This window comes from Neofelis nebulosa, chromosome 1, assembly GCF_028018385.1.
Source record: "Neofelis nebulosa isolate mNeoNeb1 chromosome 1, mNeoNeb1.pri, whole genome shotgun sequence".
NCBI lineage: Eukaryota > Metazoa > Chordata > Mammalia > Carnivora > Felidae > Neofelis > Neofelis nebulosa.
Window position 1 is genome coordinate 145,452,313 of NC_080782.1, and position 6,000 is coordinate 145,458,312.

A 6,000-nucleotide genomic window follows, 5' to 3' on the forward strand; every position below is an offset into this window, starting at 1 on the left:
GCTAAGCGATGTAAGTCAAACGGAGAAAGACAAATACCATATGGTTTCCTCATATGTGGAATCTAAAAACAAAACACAGGGGCGCCTGGGTGGCTCAGTCGGTTAAGCGTCCGAATTCGACTCAGGTTGTGATCTTGCGGTTCATGAATTCGATCCCTGAGTCGGGCTCTGTGCTGACAGCTTGAAGCCTGGATCCTGCTTTGGATTCTGTGTCTCCCTCTCTCTTTGCCCCTCTCCTGCTTTTGCTCTGCCCCTCTCTCTCAAAAATAAATAAACATTAAAAAAATTTAAATAAATAAGAAGAACAACGCAAACAAATGAAGAAACAAAGAAGCAGAAACATACCCATAAATACAGAGAACACAGTGATGGTTGCTGGTCGGGGCAGGGTCGATGGGCAAAATGGGTAAAGAGGAGTAGAAAGTCTGGGCTCCCAGCTATGCAATGAGAAAGTCAGGGCACCTGGGTGGCTCAGTCGGTTAAGCATCTGACCCCATTTCTGCTTAGGTCATGATCTCATGGTTCATGAGATCAAGCCCCACAATGGGCTATTTGCTTCCAGTGCAGAGCCTGCTTGGGAGTCTCTCTCCTCCTCTCCCTCTGCCCCTCCCCTGCTCTCTCTCTCTTTCTCTCAAAATAAATACATAAACATTTAAAAAGAAAAGCCACCAGGATAAAATGTACAGCATAGGGAATATGGTCAAATAAAAAAGAAAATAACATCAAAGTCTCATCTGTTCACTACTTTGTATTGACTCCGGTTCAACACTTTTTAACTTCTGCTTCAGGGGAGAGCAGTGCTAGATGTCCAGAGTGGGAGAGACTAGAGGGTCAGTGCAGGGTGGTTGACACTTTCCACACTCAGGGAGGTCCCTGTCTAGTCACAGGAAGGGTGGCAAAGCCACAAGCCTGTTTTATCCACAATTCTCCAGCCCAGGTGCAGACACCCTGCAGTCACTCTTGAGGGATTAACGCTCAGGGGACCATATATGTCTACGTCTCTATATCTATACCTATTGCAAAGCCAGGCAAAAGAGCCTCTCAGATCACAGAAATAAATCTTAGGGAAAAAAAAATCACAGACGTGAAGTCTTAGAACTAGTTGTCACCCCAAGGGATGCACCGGAAGTAAAGCCTCAGCCTGAATGCCAAAGTCAGAAAACCCAGATTCAGACCTTCTCTGTCTTGTTTCCCGGCTACATGATGTTAGTTGACTTACTTCTTCTATCCTTGGCTCTGGTTTCCTCATTTTTAAAAGTCCATTAGCACGCCAATCTCCCAGAGTTCTTGTGACAATTCAGCGAGATTAGTTGATGTAGAGCCCTTGGCTGACAGTTGGGCAAAAGCTGACTGTTCATTCCCTTGTTCCCTCCTCCTTCCTTCCCTCAAATGCACAAGCCCGTGGGAGGAAGGGGAGTTGGTGGCTGCCAGGAGGGGGGCGGGGTGGGGGGTGCAGAGATGGCAGGATGCTTGGCTGTGGTTTTTGTAGGCAGAAAGCTACAGCTATACTCCCCTTAGAGACAGGAACGAACGCTTTGCTGTGCTCTCAGGGAAACCAGCTCCTTGACGCCATCTGGCCACAAGGAAGGGGGACCTCACGGAGGAGACAGGTCAGGCAAGGGCAGAGAGAGCTGGGCTGAGGCCAGCAGCCAAGGCTGTGCTTCCCAGCCTGCTCTGCCCAGGGGCCCCTCCCTTACCAGAGGATGCGTTTTGGATTTTGCCTCCTATGGGCTTTCTCTCCAGTCCACAGGCCTGCTTGGCATCCAGACTCCAAGTGATGAGCTTGACCATTGGCTGGTCACATGGCTTGGACGCCGTCCAGACTGTGCAGTTGGGATGGATGCGTCAGCTACAGCAATGGTGCAGGGCATCTGATTCAAGGGTAGAAAGGAGACGCTTGTAGGTTTTGTCTCTTTTATTATTTTTAGAAAAATGAGGGGTTGCCTGGGTTAGCTCAGTTGGTTAAGCATCTGACTCTTGGATTCCTCTCAGGTCATGATCTCATGGTTGGTGGATTCGAGCCCCGTGTCGGACTCTGTGCTGGCCGTGCAGAGCCTGCTTGGGATTCTCTCTCTCTCTTCCTTCTCTCTCTGCCCACCACCCCCGCCCCAAAAGATAAATAAACTTTAAAAAAAAGAAAAATGAATATATGCCATTACCAATAGACAGAGCAGCCAACTGAAAAGCCACCAGTGACCTCACCCCTTGGAGATAACCGTTGCGAGTGAATCTAATCTAGAAGCATCACCATCCTCCTTCAGCTAAAAACTAAATTACTCTGTAACTCTTATTCCTTCTAAGACATTTTCTTCCAATATAACAAGGCTCCCGGCACATTTCAAGATGATTCGGGGCTCTTGGTTCTGGGTCCCGGGGTCAGGTGTGCCCTTCAGAGGCCAGGGCTGGTGAGGGGTGTCTGTCACATTCTGCCAGGAGCAAAAGAGCTATCCCATCCTTGGCCTCAAGAAGCCAGCAGAGAGGAGGAATGGGAGTTGCCCCATCCAGATTTCTGCAACCAGAGGAGGATGGGCAAAGACAGAGACAGAAATGCACAAAAGAGCCTTAGCACCCCGCATTTCTCTCCTGCCTCCCGTTAATATACTCTGGGCATGTCCCCCCAACAGCAAGGCCTCTCAAGGGCAGTCCGTGCTGCTGGTGTCTGCATTTTGAAGAAGGATGGGGTGGGGTTTGCAATTACTCCATATTGCTATGAATTAGAGTAATACTCAATTAGCACATTGTGCATTTAAATGACTTATTTATGATGCATAATTGATACAGTTGCGTCTACACAGCCTTGCTGACTCACATGAAAAGTTTCAAGGCCTCAGATGACGACTAAGCTTCCTCTTGGCACTTGGCGCCCTTGCCACCTGCCCTTTTGGGGCCTGTTCCACCCAAGAGCCAGAGGCTCTTGCCCGGGTTTGTGACTTTCAAAGCAAAAATGGCTGCCTCTCAGCTGCTGAGAAGCCAGGGCAAGGCCTTGTATTCTTGCTGCGAACTCAGGAGGGAAGGGCAGTGTGAACAGCAGGTGTGGAAACCGGGCCTGGTCCTCCAGGAGCTAACAGAGCAGAAAGGAACGGCTGGCTGAAGTGGCACCAGAGCAAGTGTGAGGGGAGGGCTCCCCATGCGGCCTGTGTTTCCGGCCACAGCTTTGGGGAGGTGCAGACAGCTGGACGATCCGGCTTTCTGTCATGAAATTTCATCGGCTGCCTTCGTCAGTCACAAGATCACAAGATGGCAGCCCAGGCAGGCTCAGTAGGCAGACAACTTGAGCCCGGGACAAGTTCATCTTTGGGGGGGCGTTCGTTTGCTGCCACAGAAGAGTATGGCAGACTGGGTGCGCTGAACAATAGAAATTGATCTCCTCACCATTCTGGAAACCACCAGTCTGAGATCAAGTGGCCTCCCTGGGTGGCTCAGTCGGTTAAGCGTCTGATACTTGGTGTCAGCTCAGGTCATGATCTCACGGTTCGTGGGATCAAGCCCCACATTGGGCTCCACGTTGATGAGCCTGCTTGGGATCCTCTGTCTCTCTCTCTCTCTCTCTCTCTCTTTCTCTGTCTCTCTGTTCTTCCCCCACTTGTGCTCTCTCTCTCACTCTCTCAAAGGAAATCAATAACCTTTAAAAAAACAAAAACAAAATGTTGGCACAGTTAGCTTCTGAGACTGCTCTCCTTGGCTTGTAAGTGGCTGTCTTCTCCCCATTCATCTCATGTCCTTCCCTGTCTGTGTCTATGTTCTAAGCTCTGCTTTTATAAGGTCACTGATCATTGTGGATTGGGGTCCAGCTCATGACCTCATTTTAATTTAATTACCTCTTTAAAAGCCCGGCCTCCACATTCTAAGGTACTGGTGTTTAGGACATCCACATACAAATTTCGGGGGAACAAAACTCAGCCCATACCAGGGGCTCTCTCGCCCCGTGAATGCATCACCTACACCTCCTGGGTGCTCTGTCCAGAATCCAAGCAACGGTGGGGTGCTGCTGGCCTCTGCAAAGAACACTGAGGGAGAAGAATCACAGTAGGAAGGTCAGTTTGATCCCTTTTCTCTCATGAATTTAACAAGAAATCCGTAAAACCTCCCCACTGGCTGTAGGAGGAAAGAAAAGGCCCAGCGACAAGAAGTGTGGAACCACAGTGCAGGTTGAAGGGCACTTCTGACCCCACTGCTGGAGGTCTTGGAGCCACCGAGGACCCAGGAGTGTTTTCCAGATCCAGGCATTCTGAGCTGTGGCCACCCTGGGGTTTGGATTCTGAGGCTTCCGAGCAGTGACATGTGAATCGAGATAATCAAGCCCCTTGTTTGAGCCAACCTTGCTGTGCAACTACCACTTACTTGCAAGACACGAAAGAGCCTCAAGGGCAGTACGGATGTAATACAACCAACACAGGGGATTTTTTTAATAATTTTCTAGTAGACATGCTACGAAAAAGTTAAAAGAAGCCAACAAAATAAATTTTAACAATTACTTCAGTATGTCCAAAGTACTATTTCCACATGTAATCAGTATTAAAACGTGTAATGAAATTTTTATGTATTTAAAATTAAATATAATATTATCATATATAATTATATAATGTTATAAATATAAGTATATATTATAAAATAAATTACAGTCATATATTGCTATTAATTATTATACAATACATGTAACATGATAACATATTTGCACATCTCTAGGGGCCCCTGGAATGGGGGCGTCCAGTCCCACCAAGTACACAATTAAAGCCATTATCTCGATCATTCAGGTCCTAAGGTCATCTTTTTCTCTGTTACCTAAATTGAGTGATCAGAGCACCTGGCTGTCTTGGTTAGTAGAGCATGTGACTCTTGATCTTGGGGTTGTGAGTTCAAGCCCCAAGCTAGGTGTAGAGATTACTTAAAAATAAAAATCTTGGGGCACCTGGGTGGCTCAGTCGGTTGTCTGACTTCGGCTCAGGTTGTGATCTCAAGGTTCATGAGTTCTAGCCCCGTGTCGGGCTCTGTGCTGACAGCTCAGAGCCTGGAGCCTGCTTCGGAATCTGTGTCTCCCTCTCTCTCTGCTATTCCCCTGCTCACGCTCTGTCTCTCTTTTGCTCTCAAAAATAAACACTAAAAAATCATAAAAAGTACATAAATAAAAATCTTCAGGCGCACCTGGGTGGTTCAGTCCATCAAGCATCCAACTCTTGAATTTGGCTCAGGTCATAATCTTAGTGTTTGCGGGCTCGAGCCCCATGTTGAGCTCTGCTCTGACAGCCTAGAACCTGTTTGGGATTCTCTCTCTCTTCTCTCTCTACCCCTCTTTCATGCGTCCAAATACACTCTTTCTCAAAATAAACTTTCAAAAAGAAATTAATGACAATAAAAATCTTTTAAAAAATAAATTGATTTTTTTCTCTAGAATCCCAACTCCGACTATCTTGGAGCGAAAAGACATATTTACCTGGAATCTATGGATGCACCCTTGCTTCCAGATTTGGAAATAAGGCGAAGGTTGGGATGATCCAGCAGCCTGGGGAAATGTGCCAAGGACCCAACATCTTGGGGACTTACCAGCCTGTACCACAGCGGTAGGCCAACCCTGGTAACCTCAAACTGCGTCCAGCTCTGTTGAATTGTCAAGACAGCTTTTGCAGAATGAACAGTGATCCCTCTGCCCCTTACGGATGAGGAAGCTGATGCTGAAAGGTAATGTGACTTGTGCAGGCCACTCACCAGGGAGATGGAGATCCAAGCCTCGAACCCGGTCCCTCTGATTCCAAAATTGGTGCTTTGCACAGCGCCCAAGGTTTCTAGGGCTTCAGGTGTAAAAACAACTGTCCCAGAAAATAAAAATCTAAAGTGAGGTGGGAAGTGCTGTTGTTGTTTTAGCGGATTACTCGGGTCCCAACCTCAAAGGCTCCACGTGCGCAAGCCTCCCTTGGTTGAGCGAGCCTGACCTGGCAACTGGGAGAAAGTCTGGTGCCTTCCTGTTCTGCTGAGAATCCTACGGTCAGACCAGCCCTGACCTTG